Source organism: Pelodiscus sinensis, chromosome 29, assembly GCF_052426305.1.
Source record: "Pelodiscus sinensis isolate ZL-2025 chromosome 29, ASM5242630v1, whole genome shotgun sequence".
In the NCBI taxonomy this organism is placed as follows: Eukaryota; Metazoa; Chordata; order Testudines; family Trionychidae; genus Pelodiscus; species Pelodiscus sinensis.
In genome coordinates, this window is record NC_143080.1 from 15,874,454 (window position 1) to 15,895,372 (window position 20,919).

The following is a 20,919-nucleotide window of genomic DNA, read 5'->3' on the forward strand; positions in this document are numbered from 1 at the left end:
CAGCAAACTCCCTCTGCGCCTCAGTGTCCCCTCTGGGCCAATCTCTACTGCAGCGCCACAGGCCTTCCCCCGCCCCGGCGGGAAGCTGGGAGTGGGGAGTGAGGTGCCCTCTGTTAACCTGCCTTCACATTGGCCAGGGGCTGACAGGGAGCGCAGGCAACGGACAGAGGGTGGGTGGCCATTTTGCTGCCCGTCAGGGTTGGGTTACGCTCTCATAGCTGCTGTTTGTTTGGCTTGGCAGCCCCGTGCTGAGCACCGCGATTAGAAACCAGCTTGGGGGTATTTGGAGCTGGGCTTGCACTTGCTGATTTCTACAGACTCACAGAAGCGCAGAAGAGTGGGGCTGGAAGGGGCCTCGGGGGGCCATTGGGCCCAGGCCCCTGCGCAGAGGCAGGGCCGAGTAAACCCAGCCCAGCCCTGACTGGGACTTATCCAACCTGCTCTTAAACGCCTCTGGGGACAGGGCTTGCACGCCCCCGTCTGCCTCCAGTGACGAGGTTTGTCCTAAGTGTCCCTACTGCAGATTCTTCCTCCTCCCTTCAGCCAAGATGGCGAGCAACACTCAAGGGCGTCTTCGTAACAGCCCGTAGCTGAGGGCTGCTGTCAGCACCCTTGGCTCAAGACCGGACAGTCTCCTCCCCGGGCAGGCTCGCCAACCCTTTCGCCATTTCTGCGGCTCTTCTCCCGGCTCTGTCCAGTGTGCCCAGAGTCGGGCGCAATGCACTGCTGAGGACAGTTACAGCCCGGTTCTTCCATGCCTGTCAATACAGCCCCGAATGACACCAGCCTTCGGACAAGTGCATCGCACCACGATTCACCCGCTCTGCCAGCCACTCCGGCCGGGCTCTGTTCAGCAGGACAGCCCCGAGCCCGTCCTACTTCCGAGTGCCACTGTGCGCTTGTTGATGTCAGACCAGATGTCACAGCCCTCCTGACGCTGGCCCTGCTCTCCGTTTCCTTCGCTCCATCCCCCAGTTATTACGGAAATCCTGATCCGTGCAGACTGAGCCCAGCATGGCCTCTCCAGATACGCCCTCCCAGTCTGACAGCTGATAATGACTCGCGCCAATGGATGGGCACCCAGCTTACAGAAACTCCGTCTAGATCAGTGTTTCTTAAACTTTTTAAGACCAAAGAACACCAAAAAAATGTTTTTTAAATGAGGAACACCAAGGATTTGTTGTTGAAAAGAAAAAAAAGGTCAGGGGAGGAGGGGGGAATTATTGAGCAAAAAAAAGCTCACCTGCCCCTTGAAGGGCGGCCATTTTGAACTCTGTTGTTCTCTCCGTTTAAGAAACACTGCGCTAGCTCACACCTCCCTGGCTTGTTTGTGAGGCTGCCGGGTGGGATGGGTCCAAATCCTCGCCCAAGGAAGGCAGCACACCTACCGCTGGGTCAGCTTTGCTGCTTTCATCCCCCGGCCCCCAGGAGACAGAGGGACGCCCCCAACCCACCCCAATGGCCACCAACCTGCACGAGCTTTGCCCTCTGCTGCTAGAATGGAGCAGGCCCCCCCATTGCTCTTTGCCAGAGCTGGACCCCTCCAATCCCCCCAGGCACCTGAACAGCCCCGACAGCCCCCTCCAATCCCCCCAGGCACCTGAACAGCCCCGACAGCCCCCTCCAATCCCCCCAGGCACCTGAACAGCCCCGACAGCCCCCTCCAATCCCCCCCCAGGCACCTGAACAGCCCAGACAGCCCCCTCCAATCCCCCCCCAGGCACCTGAACAGCCCCGACGGCCCCCTCCAATCCCCCCAGGCACCTGAACAGCCCAGACAGCCCCCTCCAATCCCCCCAGGCACCTGAACAGCCCCGACAGCCCCCTCCAATCCCCCCCAGGCACCTGAACAGCCCAGACAGCCCCCTCCAATCCCCCCAGGCACCTGAACAGCCCAGACAGCCCCCTCCAATCCCCCCAGGCACCTGAACAGCCCAGACAGCCCCCTCCAATCCCCCCAGGCACCTGAACAGCCCAGACAGCCCCCTCCAATCCCCCCCCAGGCACCTGAACAGCCCAGACAGCCCCCTCCAATCCCCCCAGGCACCTGAACAGCCCAGACAGCCCCCTCCAATCCCCCCCCAGGCACCTGAACAGCCCCGACAGCCCCCTCCAATCCCCCCAAGCACCTGAACAGCCCCGACAGCCCCCTCCAATCCCCCCAGGCACCTGAACAGCCCCGACAACCCCTCCAATCCCCCCCCCAGGCACCTGAACAGCCCCGACAGCCCCCTCCAAACCCCCCAGGCACCTGAACAGCCCCGACAACCCCCTCCAATCCCCCCCCCAGGCACCTGAACAGCCCCGACAGCCCCCTCCAAACCCCCCAGGCACCTGAACAGCCCCGACAGCCCCCTCCAATCCCCCCAAGCACCTGAACAGCCCCGACAACCCCCTCCAATCCCCCGGCACCTGAACAGCCCCGACAGCCCCCTCCAATCCCCCCAGGCACCTGAACAGCCCCGACAACCCCCTCCAATCCCCCCCCAGGCACCTGAACAGCCCCGACAGCCCCCTCCAAACCCCCCAGGCACCTGAACAGCCCCGACAGCCCCCTCCAATCCCCCCAAGCACCTGAACAGCCCCGACAGCCCCCTCCAATCCCCCCGGCACCTGAACAGCCCCGACAGCCCCCTCCAATCCCCCCAGGCACCTGAACAGCCCCGACAGCCCCCTCCAAACCCCCCAGGCACCTGAACAGCTCCGACAGCCCCCTCCAATCCCCCCAAGCACCTGAACAGCCCCGACAGCCCCCTCCAATCCCCCCGGCACCTGAACAGCCCCGACAGCCCCCTCCAATCCCCCCAGGCACCTGAACAGCCCCGACAGCCCCCTCCAATCCCCCCAGGCACCTGAACAGCCCCGACAGCCCCCTCCAATCCCCCCAGGCACCTGAACAGCCCTGACAGCCCCCTCCAATCCCCCCAGGCACCTGAACAGCCCCGACAGCCCCCTCCAAGCCCCCCAGGCACCTGAACAGCCCCGACAGCCCCCTCCAATCCCCCCCCCAGGCACCTGAACAGCCCCGACAGCCCCCTCCAATCCCCCCAGGCACCTGAACAGCCCCGACAGCCCCCTCCAATCCCCCCAGGCACCTGAACAGCCCCGACAGCCCCCTCCAATCCCCCCAAGCACCTGAACAGCCCCGACAGCCCCCTCCAATCCCCCCAGGCACCTGAACAGCCCCGACAGCCCCCTCCAATCCCCCCCAGGCACCTGAACAGCCTCGACAGCCCCCTCCAATCCCCCCAGGCACCTGAACAGCCCCGACAGCCCCCTCCAATCCCCCCAGGCACCTGAACAGCCCCGACAGCCCCCTCCAATCCCCCCAGGCACCTGAACAGCTCCGACAGCCCCCTCCAATCCCCCCCAGGCACCTGAACAGCCTCGACAGCCCCCTCCAATCCCCACAGGCACCTGAACAGCCCCGACAGCCCCCTCCAATCCCCCCAGGCACCTGAACAGCCTCGACAGCCCCCTCCAATCCCCCCAGGCATCTGAACAGCCCCGACAGCCCCCTCCAATCCCCCCAGGCACCTGAACAGCCTCGACAGCCCCCTCCAATCCCCCCAGGCATCTGAACAGCCCCGACAGCCCCCTCCAATCCCCCCAGGCACCTGAACAGCCCCGACAGCCCCCTCCAATCCCCCCGGCACCTGAACAGCCCCGACAGCCCCCTCCTATCCCCCCAGGCACCTGAACAGCCCCGACAGCCCCCTCCAAACCCCCCAGGCACCTGAACAGCCCCGACAGCCCCCTCCAATCCCCCCAAGCACCTGAACAGCCCCGACAGCCCCCTCCAATCCCCCCCCCAGGCACCTGAACAGCCCCAACAGCCCCCTCCAATCCCCCCAGGCACCTGAACAGCCCCGACAGCCCCCTCCAATCCCCCCAGGCACCTGAACAGCCCCGACAGCCCCCTCCAATCCCCCCAAGCACCTGAACAGCTCCGACAGCCCCCTCCAATCCCCCCAGGCACCTGAACAGCCCCGACAGCCCCCTCCAATCCCCCCCAGGCACCTGAACAGCCTCGACAGCCCCCTCCAATCCCCCCAGGCACCTGAACAGCCCCGACAGCCCCCTCCAATCCCCCCAGGCACCTGAACAGCCCCGACAGCCCCCTCCAATCCCCCCAGGCACCTGAACAGCTCCGACAGCCCCCTCCAATCCCCCCCAGGCACCTGAACAGCCTCGACAGCCCCCTCCAATCCCCACAGGCACCTGAACAGCCCCGACAGCCCCCTCCAATCCCCCCAGGCACCTGAACAGCCCCGACGGCCCCCTCCAATCCCCCCAGGCACCTGAACAGCCGTGACAGCCCCCTCCAAGCACCCCAGGCACCTGAACAGCCCTGACAGCCCCCTCCAAACCCCCCAGGCACCTGAACAGCCCCGACAGCCCCCTCCAATCCCCCCAGGCACCTGAACAGCCCCGACAGCCCCCTCCAATCCCCCCAGACACCTGAACAGCCCCGACAGCCCCCTCCAATCCCCCCAGGCACCTGAACAGCCCCGACAGCCCCCTCCAATCCCCCCAGGCACCTGAACAGCCCCGACAGCCCCCTCCAATCCCCCCAGGCACCTGAACAGCCCCGACAGCCCCCTCCAATCCCCCCAGGCACCTGAACAGCCCCGACAGCCCCCTCCAATCCCTCCAGGCACCTGAACAGCCCCGACAGCCCCCTCCAATCCCCCCAGGCACCTGAACAGCCTCGACAGCCCCCTCCAATCCCCCCAGGCATCTGAACAGCCCCGACAGCCCCCTCCAATCCCCCCAGGCACCTGAACAGCCTCGACAGCCCCCTCCAATCCCCCCAGGCATCTGAACAGCCCCGACAGCCCCCTCCAATCCCCCCAGGCACCTGAACAGCCTCGACAGCCCCCTCCAATCCCCCCAGGCATCTGAACAGCCCCGACAGCCCCCTCCATTCCCCCCAGGCACCTGAACAGCCCCGACAGCCCCCTTCAATCCCCCCCGGCACCTGAACAGCCCCGACAGCCCCCTCCAATCCCCCCCGGCACCTGAACAGCCCCGACAGCCCCCTCCAATCCCCCCAGGCACCTGAACAGCCCCGACAGCCCCCTCCAATCCCCCCCAGGCACCTGAACAGCCTCGACAGCCCCCTCCAATCCCCCCAGGCACCTGAACAGCCCCGACAGCCCCCTCCAATCCCCCCAGGCACCTGAACAGCCCTGACAGCCCCTCCAATCCCCCCCAGGCTCCTGAACAGCCCCGACAGCCCCCTCCAATCCCCCCAGGCACCTGAACAGCCCCGACAGCCCCCTCCAATCCCCCCCCCAGGCACCTGAACAGCCCCGACAGCTCCCTCCAATCCCCCCAAGCACCTGAACAGCCCTGTCAGCCCCCTCCAATCCCCCCCCAGGCACCTGAACAGCCCTGACAGCCCCCTCCAATCCCCCCAGGCACCTGAACAGCCCCGACAGCCCCCTCCAATCCCCCCAGGCACCTGAACAGCCCCAACAGCCCCCTCCAATCCCCCCAAGCACCTGAACAGCCCTGACAGCCCCCTCCAATCCCCCCAGGCACCTGAACAGCCCCGACAGCCCCCTCCAATCCCCCCCCCAGGCACCTGAACAGCCTCGACAGCCCCCTCCAATCCCCCCAGGCACCTGAACAGCCCCGACAGCCCCCTCCAATCCCCCCAGGCACCTGAACAGCCCCGACAGCCCCTCCAATCCCCCCAGGCACCTGAACAGCCTCGACAGCCCCCTCCAATCCCCCCCCCAGGCACCTGAACAGCCCCGACAGCCCCCTCCAATCCCCCCAGGCACCTGAACAGCCCCGACAGCCCCCTCCAATCCCCCCAGGCACCTGAACAGCCCCGACAGCCCCCTCCAATCCCCCCAGGCTCCTGAACAGCCCTGACAGCCCCCTCCAATCCCCCCAGGCACCTGAACAGCCCTGACAGCCCCCTCCAATCCCCCCAGGCACCTGAACAGCCCCGACAGCCCCCTCCAATCCCCCCAGGCACCTGAACAGCCCCGACAGCCCCCTCCAATCCCCCCAGGCACCTGACCGGCCCGGACAGCCCCCTCCAATCCCCCCAGGCACCTGAACAGCCCCGACAGCCCCCTCCAATCCCCCCAGGCACCTGAACAGCCCCGACAGCCCCCTCCAATCCCCCCAGGCACCTGAACAGCCCCAACAGCCCCCTCCAATCCCCCCCAGGCACCTGAACAGCCCCAACAGCCCCCTCCAATCCCCCCAGGCACCTGAACAACCCCAACAGCCCCCTCCAATCCCTCCAGGCACCTGAACAGCCCCGACAGCCCCCTCCAATCCCCCCAGGCACCTGAACAGCCCCGACAGCCCCCTCCAATCCCCCCAGGCACCTGAACAGCCCCGACAGCCCCCTCCAATCCCCCCAGGCACCTGAACAGCCCCGACAGCCCCCTCCAATCCCCCCAGGCACCTGAACAGCCCCAACAGCCCCCTCCAATCCCCCCCAGGCACCTGAACAGCCCCAACAGCCCCCTCCAATCCCCCCAGGCACCTGAACAGCCCCGACAGCCCCCTCCAATCCCCCCAGGCACCTGAACAGCCCCGACAGCCCCCTCCAATCCCCCCAGGCACCTGAACAGCCCCGACAGCCCCCTCCAATCCCCCCAGACACCTGAACAGCCCCAACAGCCCCCTCCAATCCCCCCAGGCACCTGAACAGCCCCGACAGCCCCCTCCAATCCCCCCAGGCACCTGAACAGCCCCGACAGCCCCCTCCAATCCCCCCAGGCACCTGAACAGCCCCGACAGCCCCCTCCAATCCCCCCAGGCACCTGAACAGCCCCGACAGCCCCCTCCAATCCCTCCAGGCACCTGAACAGCCCCGACAGCCCCCTCCAATCCCCCCAGGCACCTGAACAGCCTCGACAGCCCCCTCCAATCCCCCCAGGCATCTGAACAGCCCCGACAGCCCCCTCCAATCCCCCCAGGCACCTGAACAGCCTCGACAGCCCCCTCCAATCCCCCCAGGCATCTGAACAGCCCCGACAGCCCCCTCCAATCCCCCCAGGCACCTGAACAGCCTCGACAGCCCCCTCCAATCCCCCCAGGCATCTGAACAGCCCCGACAGCCCCCTCCAATCCCCCCAGGCACCTGAACAGCCCCGACAGCCCCCTCCAATCCCCCCGGCACCTGAACAGCCCCGACAGCCCCCTCCTATCCCCCCAGGCACCTGAACAGCCCCGACAGCCCCCTCCAAACCCCCCAGGCACCTGAACAGCCCCGACAGCCCCCTCCAATCCCCCCAAGCACCTGAACAGCCCCGACAGCCCCCTCCAATCCCCCCGGCACCTGAACAGCCCCGACAGCCCCCTCCAATCCCCCCAGGCACCTGAACAGCCCCGACAGCCCCCTCCAATCCCCCCAGGCACCTGAACAGCCCCGACAGCCCCCTCCACTCCCCCCAGGCACCTGAACAGCCCAGACAGCCCCCTCCAAGCCCCCCAGGCACCTGAACAGCCCCGACAGCCCCCTCCAATCCCCCCCCCAGGCACCTGAACAGCCCCGACAGCCCCCTCCAATCCCCCCAGGCACCTGAACAGCCCCGACAGCCCCCTCCAATCCCCCCAGGCACCTGAACAGCCCCGACAGCCCCCTCCAATCCCCCCAAGCACCTGAACAGCCCCGACAGCCCCCTCCAATCCCCCCAGGCACCTGAACAGCCCCGACAGCCCCCTCCAATCCCCCCCAGGCACCTGAACAGCCTCGACAGCCCCCTCCAATCCCCCCAGGCACCTGAACAGCCCCGACAGCCCCCTCCAATCCCCCCAGGCACCTGAACAGCCCCGACAGCCCCCTCCAATCCCCCCAGGCACCTGAACAGCTCCGACAGCCCCCTCCAATCCCCCCCAGGCACCTGAACAGCCTCGACAGCCCCCTCCAATCCCCACAGGCACCTGAACAGCCCCGACAGCCCCCTCCAATCCCCCCAGGCACCTGAACAGCCCCGACGGCCCCCTCCAATCCCCCCAGGCACCTGAACAGCCGTGACAGCCCCCTCCAAGCACCCCAGGCACCTGAACAGCCCCGACAGCCCCCTCCAAACCCCCCAGGCACCTGAACAGCCCCGACAGCCCCCTCCAATCCCCCCAGGCACCTGAACAGCCCCGACAGCCCCCTCCAATCCCCCCAGACACCTGAACAGCCCCGACAGCCCCCTCCAATCCCCCCAGGCACCTGAACAGCCCCGACAGCCCCCTCCAATCCCCCCAGGCACCTGAACAGCCCCGACAGCCCCCTCCAATCCCCCCAGGCACCTGAACAGCCCCGACAGCCCCCTCCAATCCCCCCAGGCACCTGAACAGCCCCGACAGCCCCCTCCAATCCCTCCAGGCACCTGAACAGCCCCGACAGCCCCCTCCAATCCCCCCAGGCACCTGAACAGCCTCGACAGCCCCCTCCAATCCCCCCAGGCATCTGAACAGCCCCGACAGCCCCCTCCAATCCCCCCAGGCACCTGAACAGCCTCGACAGCCCCCTCCAATCCCCCCAGGCATCTGAACAGCCCCGACAGCCCCCTCCAATCCCCCCAGGCACCTGAACAGCCTCGACAGCCCCCTCCAATCCCCCCAGGCATCTGAACAGCCCCGACAGCCCCCTCCATTCCCCCCAGGCACCTGAACAGCCCCGACAGCCCCCTCCAATCCCCCCCGGCACCTGAACAGCCCCGACAGCCCCCTCCAATCCCCCCCGGCACCTGAACAGCCCCGACAGCCCCCTCCAATCCCCCCAGGCACCTGAACAGCCTCGACAGCCCCCTCCAATCCCCCCAGGCATCTGAACAGCCCCGACAGCCCCCTCCAATCCCCCCAGGCACCTGAACAGCCTCGACAGCCCCCTCCAATCCCCCCAGGCATCTGAACAGCCCCGACAGCCCCCTCCAATCCCCCCAGGCACCTGAACAGCCCCGACAGCCCCCTCCAATCCCCCCCCAGGCACCTGAACAGCCTCGACAGCCCCCTCCAATCCCCCCAGGCACCTGAACAGCCCCGACAGCCCCCTCCAATCCCCCCAGGCACCTGAACAGCCCTGACAGCCCCTCCAATCCCCCCCAGGCTCCTGAACAGCCCCGACAGCCCCCTCCAATCCCCCCAGGCACCTGAACAGCCCCGACAGCCCCCTCCAATCCCCCCCCCAGGCACCTGAACAGCCCCGACAGCTCCCTCCAATCCCCCCAAGCACCTGAACAGCCCTGTCAGCCCCCTCCAATCCCCCCCCAGGCACCTGAACAGCCCTGACAGCCCCCTCCAATCCCCCCAGGCACCTGAACAGCCCCAACAGCCCCCTCCAATCCCCCCAAGCACCTGAACAGCCCTGACAGCCCCCTCCAATCCCCCCAGGCACCTGAACAGCCCCGACAGCCCCCTCCAATCCCCCCCCCAGGCACCTGAACAGCCTCGACAGCCCCCTCCAATCCCCCCAGGCACCTGAACAGCCCCGACAGCCCCCTCCAATCCCCCCAGGCACCTGAACAGCCCCGACAGCCCCTCCAATCCCCCCAGGCACCTGAACAGCCTCGACAGCCCCCTCCAATCCCCCCCCAGGCACCTGAACAGCCCCGACAGCCCCCTCCAATCCCCCCAGGCACCTGAACAGCCCCGACAGCCCCCTCCAATCCCCCCAGGCACCTGAACAGCCCCGACAGCCCCCTCCAATCCCCCCAGGCTCCTGAACAGCCCTGACAGCCCCCTCCAATCCCCCCAGGCACCTGAACAGCCCTGACAGCCCCCTCCAATCCCCCCAGGCACCTGAACAGCCCCGACAGCCCCCTCCAATCCCCCCAGGCACCTGAACAGCCCCGACAGCCCCCTCCAATCCCCCCAGGCACCTGAACAGCCCCGACAGCCCCCTCCAATCCCCCCAGGCACCTGAACAGCCCCGACAGCCCCCTCCAATCCCCCCAGGCACCTGAACAGCCCCGACAGCCCCCTCCAATCCCCCCAGGCACCTGAACAGCCCCAACAGCCCCCTCCAATCCCCCCCAGGCACCTGAACAGCCCCAACAGCCCCCTCCAATCCCCCCAGGCACCTGAACAACCCCAACAGCCCCCTCCAATCCCTCCAGGCACCTGAACAGCCCCGACAGCCCCCTCCAATCCCCCCCGGCACCTGAACAGCCCCGACAGCCCCCTCCAATCCCTCCAGGCACCTGAACAGCCCCGACTGCCCCCTCCAATTCCCCACCTACCACCAAGTGCACTAGGGCCCAGCAGCACTCCACTTTTCCTAGCACCCCCAGTCACTTTGCTGCCTCTGCCTGTCTGCTCTGCTGGCGTAACCCCCTATGGGGCCCGTCGGCAGGAAACGCTAGTCAGTGACTCTGCCAGCACGGAACAAGGTGCCGCAGACTTGGCCTCTACACACAGCCCAGGGGGCTAGGAGTTACCCCGCAGCTCAGAGGGACAAACTCCCCTCACTCTCTGAGTCCGGCCCATGCACCAGGCTGCCCCGGCCCCTGGCTAGACCATACCTGGCTCCTGGCCTGCTCCCCACCCACTGGAGGGCCTGAGACCTGCTCTGCGTGAGCCAGCACCAAAGAGCAAGAGCAGGCAGGTCCCTCCCACAGCAAATCACCTGCTGTTCCCAGCTGTTCCAGCTGCAGTGCAGCCCCTGGTCTGAGGCACAGCAACCCCGGCTGCTCTGAGGTACTGCAGCTGCCCCACAGGGGCTGCATGAGAGCCCAGCTGCCAAGGCAGGAAGTGCTCCGGCTTTTCTTCCTTGCACCCCAAGTCACCTCTCCCAGCCGCTGGAGCCCCGAGGGCCACCCCATGCACAGAGCCAGAGAAGCCCCAGTCCACCTGCCTCAGCTGCCCCCTCCCCCCAGTGCCAGGCCCGTCCCTGCCCCACTGACAGGCCCGAGCTCAGGACAGCGGGCTGGAGCTGTGCCCCCAGGTAGTGGGGGAGGGGCCTCGGAGTGTGACATGGGCAGGGCTACTGCCTGAGTCGGGAGACTTGGCCTGCCCTGGCCTGAGATACCGGCCCCCTGCCCTTAGCCACATCTGCAGCACACCCAGCTCCGGGGGCAGTTCCAGGGCATGTCTGTCACATCCGGGGGGTTTCCATTGGGCCCCCCAGGCTCAGGCCCACATGGTGCCCAGTCCTCTGCTTTCATTGCTCCCTCCTCTCTGCAGGACAAGCGGATGGAGGGACGGTCCCGTGTGTCCTGCCAGTGTATGGCTGCCCCCGCCAGGGGTTTGAAACTTCTCTGGTCCCGCCCGGACACCGTCTCCAGCAGGGCATTCGGGCCTGCAGCCAGGCCAGCGCTTCGTCCGTGTGCTCAGTGCATTCGCTGGCAGCGGGAGTCGCACCGACTGTCCCTGGGGAACCGGCCCAACGGGAGTCACAAGCTGCCTCAAAGGGCTGATGGAACAGGCCACAGCTGGGAGGATGCAGCCAGCTCCTGGCCCCTGCTTACCAGCAGGTGCCTGGCCCCTGGCGCACAGAGCTGGTGCCTCACCCCCTGCACACGTAGCAGGTGCCTGGCCCCTGGTGCACAGAGCTGGTGCCTCACCCCCTGCACACGCAGCAGGTGCCTGGCCCCTGGTGCACAGAGCTGGTGCCTCACCCCCTGTACACGCAGCAGGTGCCTGGCCCCTGGTGCACAGAGCTGGTGCCTCACCCCCTGTACACGCAGCAGGTGCCTGGCCCCTGGTGCACAGAGCTGGTGCCTCACCCCCTGCACACGCAGCAGGTGCCTGGCCCCTGGTGCACAGAGCTGGTGCCTCACCCCCTGCACACGTAGCAGGTGCCTGGCCCCTGGTGCACAGAGCTGGTGCCTCACCCCCTGTACACGCAGCAGGTGCCTGGCCCCTGGTGCACAGAGCTGGTGCCTCACCCCCTGTACATGCAGCAGGTGCCTGACCCCTGGTGCACAGAGCTGGTGCCTCACCCCCTGCACACGTAGCAGGTGCCTGGCTCCTGGCGCACAGAGCTGGTGCCTCACCCCCTGCACACGTAGCAGGTGCCTGGCCCCTGGTGCACAGAGCTGGTGCCTCACCCCCTGTACATGCAGCAGGTGCCTGACCCCTGGTGCACAGAGCTGGTGCCTCACCCCCTGCACACGTAGCAGGTGCCTGGCTCCTGGCGCACAGAGCTGGTGCCTCACCCCCTGCACACGTAGCAGGTGCCTGGCCCCTGGTGCACAGAGCTGGTGCCTCACCCCCTGTACACGCAGCAGGTGCCTGGCCCCTGGTGCACAGAGCTGGTGCCTCACCCCCTGTACACGCAGCAGGTGCCTGACCCCTGGTGCACAGAGCTGGTGCCTCACCCCCTGTACACGCAGCAGGTGCCTGGCCCCTGGTGCACAGAGCTGGTGCCTCACCCCCTGTACACGCAGCAGGTGACTGGCCCCTGGTGCACAGAGCTGGTGCCTCACCCCCTGCACACGTAGCAGGTGCCTGGCCCCTGGTGCACAGAGCTGGTGCCTCACCCCCTGCACACGCAGCAGGTGCCTGGCCCCTGGCGCACAGAGCTGGTGCCTCACCCCCTGCACACGCAGCAGGTGCCTGGCCCCTGGTGCACAGAGCTGGTGCCTCACCCCCTGTACACGCAGCAGGTGACTGGCCCCTGGTGCACAGAGCTGGTGCCTCACCCCCTGCACACGTAGCAGGTGCCTGGCCCCTGGTGCACAGAGCTGGTGCCTCACCCCCTGCACACGTAGCAGGTGACTGGCCCCTGGCGCACAGAGCTGGTGCCTCACCCCCTGCACACGTAGCAGGTGCCTAGCCTCTGGCGCACAGAGCTGGTGCCTCACCCCCTGTACACGCAGCAGGTGCCTGACCCCTGGTGCACAGAGCTGGTGCCTCACCCCCTGCACACGTAGCAGGTGACTGGCCCCTGGTGCACAGAGCTGGTGCCTCACCCCCTGCACACGTAGCAGGTGCCTGACCCCTGGTGCACAGAGCTGGTGCCTCACCCCCTGCACACGTAGCAGGTGCCTGGCCCCTGGCGCACAGAGCTGGTGCCTCACCCCCTGCACACGTAGCAGGTGACTGGCCCCTGGCACACAGAGCTGGTGCCTCACCCCCTGCACACGCAGCAGGTGCCTGGCCCCTGGTGCACAGAGCTGGTGCCTCACCCCCTGTACACGTAGCAGGTGCCTAGCCTCTGGCGCACAGAGCTGGTGCCTCACCCCCTGTACACGCAGCAGGTGCCTGACCCCTGGTGCACAGAGCTGGTGCCTCACCCCCTGTACACGCAGCAGGTGCCTGGCCCCTGGCGCACAGAGCTGGTGCCTCACCCCCTGTACACGCAGCAGGTGCCTGGCCCCTGGCGCACAGAGCTGGTGCCTCACCCCCTGCACACGCAGCAGGTGCCTGGCCCCTGGTGCACAGAGCTGGTGCCTCACCCCCTGCCCACATAGCAGGTGCCTGGCCCCTGGCGCACAGAGCTGGTGCCTCACCCCCTGCACACGCAGCAGGTGCCTGGCCCCTGGCGCACAGAGCTGGTGCCTCACCCCCTGCCCACATAGCAGGTGCCTGGCCCCTGGTGCACAGAGCTGGTGCCTCACCCCCTGTACACGCAGCAGGTGACTGGCCCCTGGTGCACAGAGCTGGTGCCTCACCCCCTGCACACGTAGCAGGTGCCTGGCCCCTGGTGCACAGAGCTGGTGCCTCACCCCCTGCACACGCAGCAGGTGCCTGGCCCCTGGCGCACAGAGCTGGTGCCTCACCCCCTGCACACGCAGCAGGTGCCTGGCCCCTGGTGCACAGAGCTGGTGCCTCACCCCCTGTACACGCAGCAGGTGACTGGCCCCTGGTGCACAGAGCTGGTGCCTCACCCCCTGCACACGTAGCAGGTGCCTGGCCCCTGGCGCACAGAGCTGGTGCCTCACCCCCTGCACACGTAGCAGGTGACTGGCCCCTGGCGCACAGAGCTGGTGCCTCACCCCCTGCACACGTAGCAGGTGCCTAGCCTCTGGCGCACAGAGCTGGTGCCTCACCCCCTGTACACGCAGCAGGTGCCTGACCCCTGGTGCACAGAGCTGGTGCCTCACCCCCTGCACACGTAGCAGGTGACTGGCCCCTGGTGCACAGAGCTGGTGCCTCACCCCCTGCACACGTAGCAGGTGCCTGACCCCTGGTGCACAGAGCTGGTGCCTCACCCCCTGCACACGTAGCAGGTGCCTGGCCCCTGGCGCACAGAGCTGGTGCCTCACCCCCTGCACACGTAGCAGGTGACTGGCCCCTGGCGCACAGAGCTGGTGCCTCACCCCCTGCACACGCAGCAGGTGCCTGGCCCCTGGTGCACAGAGCTGGTGCCTCACCCCCTGTACACGTAGCAGGTGCCTAGCCTCTGGCGCACAGAGCTGGTGCCTCACCCCCTGTACACGCAGCAGGTGCCTGACCCCTGGTGCACAGAGCTGGTGCCTCACCCCCTGTACACGCAGCAGGTGCCTGGCCCCTGGCGCACAGAGCTGGTGCCTCACCCCCTGTACACGCAGCAGGTGCCTGGCCCCTGGCGCACAGAGCTGGTGCCTCACCCCCTGCACACGCAGCAGGTGCCTGGCCCCTGGTGCACAGAGCTGGTGCCTCACCCCCTGCCCACATAGCAGGTGCCTGGCCCCTGGCGCACAGAGCTGGTGCCTCACCCCCTGCACACGCAGCAGGTGCCTGGCCCCTGGCGCACAGAGCTGGTGCCTCACCCCCTGCCCACATAGCAGGTGCCTGGCCCCTGATGCACAGAGCTGGTGCCTCACCCCCTGTACACGCAGCAGGTGCCTGGCCCCTGGCGCACAGAGCTGGTGCCTCACCCCCTGTACACGCAGCAGGTGCCTGGCCCCTGGCGCACAGAGCTGGTGCCTCACCCCCTGCCCACATAGCAGGTGCCTGACCCCTGGTGCACAGAGCTGGTGCCTCACCCCCTGCACACGTAGCAGGTGCCTGGCCCCTGGCGCACAGAGCTGGTGCCTCACCCCCTGCACACGTAGCAGGTGACTGGCCCCTGGCGCACAGAGCTGGTGCCTCACCCCCTGCACACGCAGCAGGTGCCTGGCCCCTGGTGCACAGAGCTGGTGCCTCACCCCCTGTACACGTAGCAGGTGCCTAGCCTCTGGCGCACAGAGCTGGTGCCTCACCCCCTGTACACGCAGCAGGTGCCTGACCCCTGGTGCACAGAGCTGGTGCCTCACCCCCTGTACACGCAGCAGGTGCCTGGCCCCTGGCGCACAGAGCTGGTGCCTCACCCCCTGTACACGCAGCAGGTGCCTGGCCCCTGGCGCACAGAGCTGGTGCCTCACCCCCTGCACACGCAGCAGGTGCCTGGCCCCTGGTGCACAGAGCTGGTGCCTCACCCCCTGCCCACATAGCAGGTGCCTGGCCCCTGGCGCACAGAGCTGGTGCCTCACCCCCTGCACACGCAGCAGGTGCCTGGCCCCTGGCGCACAGAGCTGGTGCCTCAGCCCCTGCCCACATAGCAGGTGCCTGGCCCCTGGTGCACAGAGCTGGTGCCTCACCCCCTGTACACGCAGCAGGTGCCTGGCCCCTGGCGCACAGAGCTGGTGCCTCACCCCCTGTACACGCAGCAGGTGCCTGGCCCCTGGCGCACAGAGCTGGTGCCTCACCCCCTGCCCACATAGCAGGTGCCTGACCCTCCTGCGCAAAACAGGTGCCCAGTGCGTTGCACACAGCAGGGGTCGGGCCTCTCGTGGAGACACCAGGTGCCTCAGCCCCTGCGTCTGAGGTGGGCTCCTGGCGTGTGCGTTGCCTCCTGCGTACTCAGGAGCTGCCCAACCCCTTGTGCACCGCCGGCACATGAACCTTGTCATTAGGCATGAGCAGTCTCTGGGCGCTGCCCCTTCTGTGTGTGCTCCACGTCCCCTCCCCTCTTCCCGCCCCTCGTCTTCCTCAGTCATCCTCTCTGTTCTCTCCCCCTCCTCACTCCAGTCCCTTCCTCCCCTCCCTCAGCTCCGCCCCGGCTATCCTCTGTCCTCCCCACGTTATCCCTGCACCAGAGCCCGGCCCCGGGGAGCTCGCCACCTGGGTCCCCTGCACACTGCAGCCTCTTCGGCTGGGGCGCAGAGGCGGGTTCACTATGGCTGCCAATGGCGTCTTTTCCTGGCACATCACTTGTGCCATTTCACAAAAGGCAGAAATCGTATCCCCGGCTGCCCTCCCCGCATGGGGCTCCTCCTTGCACGTTCCCAGGGGGGCAACTGCAGCGCAGAAGAGGGGCCAGGGATCTCTTCCACAAAAGGAGACACAGCAAGCGCTCCTGCCTGGAGACCTTTCATGCAACCTCCGGCTTGGCCTGGCCAACGTTTATATTTAGCACCCGAGGCAGGAAAGGCAGGAGCCAGGGGATTTCTGACCGTAAAGCCGTGTTTTGAGCTGTCTGCTTCAGCACAAGGGAGCTGGGAGAGAAGTGGAATTTCTGCCCCCAGCCCCAAAGCCCTCCCAAAGGCAGAGCCGTTGGTTCCAGCAGCCAGTTTGCTTTCCCTGGAGTCTGCTTCGCGCAGGGAACTCGGGATTCCCTGTCTGCCACCCTCTGTGGGGACCTGCTCCCAGACCCTGCCCGTCTCCCTGACAAGCCTGGCACGAGGGTCACCTGCCAGCAGAGAACGCACCACCAAGCCGTCTCTCTCCAGACGCTGCCGGCTGCTCAGGCGTCCCCGGGGACCTGGCAGCGCGGTGCTCCCAAGAGCAGGGCAGTGAGAGCTCTCAGGCTGCGCTGTCACTTGGCAGAGCATGGGGGAGCGGGGGCTTGTGAGTTTGCAGCAAGCCCCGAGCTGTGCTACGCTAGGAGGACGAGCTCCGGGACACTGTCGGAGTCAGCTACTTACTTTTAGATGGAAGAAGCAGGGTCCCAAGGAAAGAGCTTTGGGGTCAGATTTTCACTCTCCTTCGACTCCGGGAGTGAGAGACTTTGGCTCGGCTGGGGCGTGCTGGCAGGACAGCTGCTGCTGCTGTCAGATGGTCACGAGTGAAACCTGAGGACCTGAGGGTTCTTCAGGTAGCATGGCCCTCTTGCGGCTTGGGCATTCGTCCTCCGGGTGGCCAATCAAGTGGGAGGCAGTTCCCCTGGCCCCACAGCCCCATTGCAGGGCACTGGGCAGAGGGATCAGGCTCCCTGGGACATACACACAAGGGAGGTCCCTGGGCCCAGCAGCTCCGGAGCAATCCACTGGGAGCAGCTCACAGACTGCGTCACAGCGAAAGGCCGATCCAGGCTGGCAGCCCCTGGGCTCCGGGCGGAACGAGGAGCAGGATCGAGAGCTGGGCAGCAGCTGGTATTTTGGGTGCAGGAGCCGCATCAACCCCATGAAAATAAACCCCGTTCCGGCTGCACCACCGCGGAATTTTCTTTTCATTTCCCAGTGAAATGCAACAACACAATTCACTCCAGCCCAACGGCCGCTTCGGGGCTTGAATTTTGGACTTTTAAAAAATAAGAAAGTGGAAGTCAGATTTTGAAGCAGAAAGCAGTTCCAGATGAAACGTTTCATTTGACTGTTACTTGTTTGCCAAGACAAAAGAAGTGAGCTTGTTATAAATCTGCAAACTCGTTCAGTGACCTAACGAGGCATTTCCCCCAGGAAATGTGGCCAAGCTTCCCCCCCACTCAGCACAGCACCTGGGGAACCCCACAAATTGCTCCCAGCTGGGGTGGGGCAAAGCAAGGCCCTCACGCCCCTCCAGCATGACGGGCAAACAGGCAGGGAAGTAAGAGGAGACAACGGCTAGGTTGGGGGCTTTCTGAGACCACCGTCCTTCCTGCTGACCCAGGCTCCCCGGTCGATTGTCAGCTCTCAGGGCTGGGAGAGCACCTGGCCCAGCAATGGGCTGGACCATCGGGTCTAGATGCTGCCTCCAGAGAAATACACACTGATGGCTGGAGGGTCGGGCTTAGGAGCTTGCCATCCCGTGACCTCAAAGCACATTCCTGAGGAGGTGAGCCTCATTAGCCCCATTTCAGAGGTGGGGAACCGAGGCACAGAGCAGCAGCATGACCGACCCCAAGCCACCCCGCAGGGAGAGAACCCAGGTTTGCTGAGTCTCAGGCCAGTGCTATATCCACTAGGCCACATTGCTCTGAAGGGAAGCCCCAGAAGACTCCTGCCTCACACACTCGGACTCCTGCTAAAACTGCGAAGCTGGGAAAATCCAACCCAGCTGACTGCAGAGCAGAGAGGTCTGGGCACACGCCCCCTGCGGCATGCCCCCTGGAGCAGCCTAGCCCCCCGCTCCCGCCCGACGGGGATTTAAAGGGCCCAGGGCTATGGCTGCTGCCGCTCTGCAAATTGCCAGGCTGCAGAACAACTGCCCCCTTTGCCCTCCCTGTGGCGCCTCCCCCACCAAGCCCAGTGGGATTTCAATCACAGCCCTGCAGGCAGCGCTGCCACCTGCAACGGTGCAGAGGTACCACAACCTGCCCACCCTCCAATAACAACCTTGCAGCCAACCCCCAACTCCTCTTTGGGCCAGGATCCCTACAGCTACAGCACCCTGCAATGCCGGGGTCAACGAGTGCCTATGACTGTGCAATTGACCAAAGGGGGCTGGGACTTTGGGAGGGGCTCTAAAGATGAGCATGGACCTTAACGGTGCAGGCAGGGCACGGGGGCGATGGTCTGTACAGCTCCTAGCACAGCGTGGCCCTAGGCTCTCCTGCCACACAAACATGAAATACCAGAAAGAGCAACGACTGAGCCATTTGGGGCAGTTACGGAGGAGCCTGGTGGCAATGGCACGGGACCCGCAGGGCACTGACCGGAGGCTCCATTAGTGGGTTGCTGGGTTACTTGGGATGACTGGGAGGAACTGACAGGAGAGTGGGGAAGTGGGTAGGATCAGGGGATGGTGGCAGATGGGGCACTGTCCCCCCCACCCGGAGCTCCTCGTGAGGCCTGCAGGTATCTGGCAGCATCGCTGGGTCAGCATGATTTGAGTGAGCCGGATGCCTCCTGCAGTCCCATGAGGTTTGTTTCCAGCCCCAGTCCTGGCTCTGGGTCCTGTGCTGCTATTTAGCTCTAATTTACCCCTTCTAAGGGCCCACCCAGCAGTGGCAGTGTTGGTCATGCTGCTGGCCAATGGTGACCTCCTGTGGTTCGGCAAATTCTCTGGTTTGGCACCGGCCAGGTCCCCAGGGTGCCGGGTAGAGAGGTTCAACCCGTGCGGGTATTTAAATCCTCACCTTTAGATTTCAGAATTATTAACCCTGCTAGGAGGCATGGGGCAAGTTCATCCATCCCCGAGCTATTGAACTAGTGCTTTGAACTGTAACCCCTTCCTCCCTGGGTTACTCGGGAGCAGGCCACGCTCACTTGTGTGCCTGGGCACCTGATGGTTTTAACATGAAAGGGGAGCCTGAGGACCCTACAGGTGGTGTTGGATAGCTATGGACGCCCTCGGCCCTGCAGGTCTCTGATGGTTTCTGTGGCAGTGGCCCCAGCTGGACACTGCAGCTGCTGGGAACCGGGCTGGCTGTTCCCAAGGATCCGCTGCAAAATGTGCTCTCATTGAAGTCTCGTGAAATCTGGGCTGGAGCATCCCTGGGGGACGAAGCGTGATGGAGCTGAGCGGACTGGATGAATACAGGCCAGAGGTCATCTCCCCCCAGTGCCTGACAGCGTCCCTGGTGCCCACACATCACTAGTGGGGTGAGACTCTGCCCCCACCCATCCCTCCTGTTCCTGGCCTTCAGTGATTGGTGGCCTGGGCGGGGGCAGAGAGCCCTGTGTTAGGGCAGGCTGTGACGGACCGGGCCGTGTCTGGGCACAGCTGAGGGTGTCTGCTCAGGGCAAATTGCTCAAATCCGGGGCTCCTTACAGCCCCCAGACTGGTGACCTCTCCACACAGGCCACAAACCAGTCCCACAGAGCGCTTCAGCAACCTGCCTGAAGCCTCCCGAGCAAAACCCCTCCCACACCCCAGCAATATCCGTGCCCCAGATGGCCCCGGGCCTCATACACAGGTGGGGGGTCCTAGCACCCAATCCCACCTACCCCGAACAAGTCCTGTCCGGTTCCAAGAAACCAGCCACAGATCCCTGGTCAATTTACCCTCTGGACCTTACCCACAAATCACGCTGGGCCAATCCTTTAGAATCTATATCTAAAGGTTTATTATTACAAGAAAGAAAAGCCTGAGAGTAAGGTTATTAAAGTACAGTACGTTACATGCACCGAATCTCCCAGTTCTCGATGCAGGCTCTAGCAGAGATGTACAGCTGCTGGTTTAAAAGTTCTTATTGCACATCCTACGATCAGGATGGGTTCACAGGTCTTCCGGGCTCTTCAATCCCTGCAGTGCTGCCTCTGGGATGAAGTGCTGAGCTGAGAACAAAATGGCATCGACCACATGGCCTCTTTATACCCTTCCTGGCCTCTTCTGGTCTCAGCCGGTCACCTGGTCCTCAGCCTCTCTCTGCTGGCAGCTCTTGGGTCTCCGCCCTCCTGCTTTAGGTGTGTCTTTGGGCCATCAAGTGCCATTGTCCCACAGGGCTTCACTACTCAGCCTGTCCACAGCAATGCTTAACCACATTCAGAGAAATATTCAGTTTCCACACAGATTACAGATCTACACACACAGACATTATATACTCACATAAACAGTGTACACAGGATCAGAAAACAACAAGCTCCCATTCAATACTCCACATGGCCCCTATATCATTGTTGGGGCCAGCACCCCCACCTATGGGTGCAGCCACGATCTGGCTGCTTCCCTCAAATTCTAATAACGTGACACCCCCAACGCAAAACTGATGCAGGAAGTGATGCCAGTAACATCACTGAGGGCATCACAGGCCTCCCCAAACAAAATGGCGGCATGCCTCAGTTTCCCTTCTCACATGGGACCCTCTGGCGGGAACCCTTTTTGTCCTGTAAGACGTTCCAAAACCAGTTACAAGTGTTAACCATGAAATAGCAACATCACAATGTCCCCTTACATACCGTCTGT

General features: G+C 65.2%; 1 protein-coding gene across 1 annotated transcript in view; it reads right to left on the reverse strand.

The window, feature by feature from the left end:
• Positions 1-17,002, reverse strand: part of SCN4A (sodium voltage-gated channel alpha subunit 4) — a 177,319-nt gene extending 160,317 nt beyond the window's left edge. The window contains exon 1 of the mRNA XM_075911768.2: positions 16,800-17,002. The gene's annotated coding sequence lies outside the window, so the exon portion shown is untranslated. The remainder of the gene's footprint in view (positions 1-16,799) is intronic.
• Between the last annotated feature and the right edge of the window lie 3,917 nt (positions 17,003-20,919).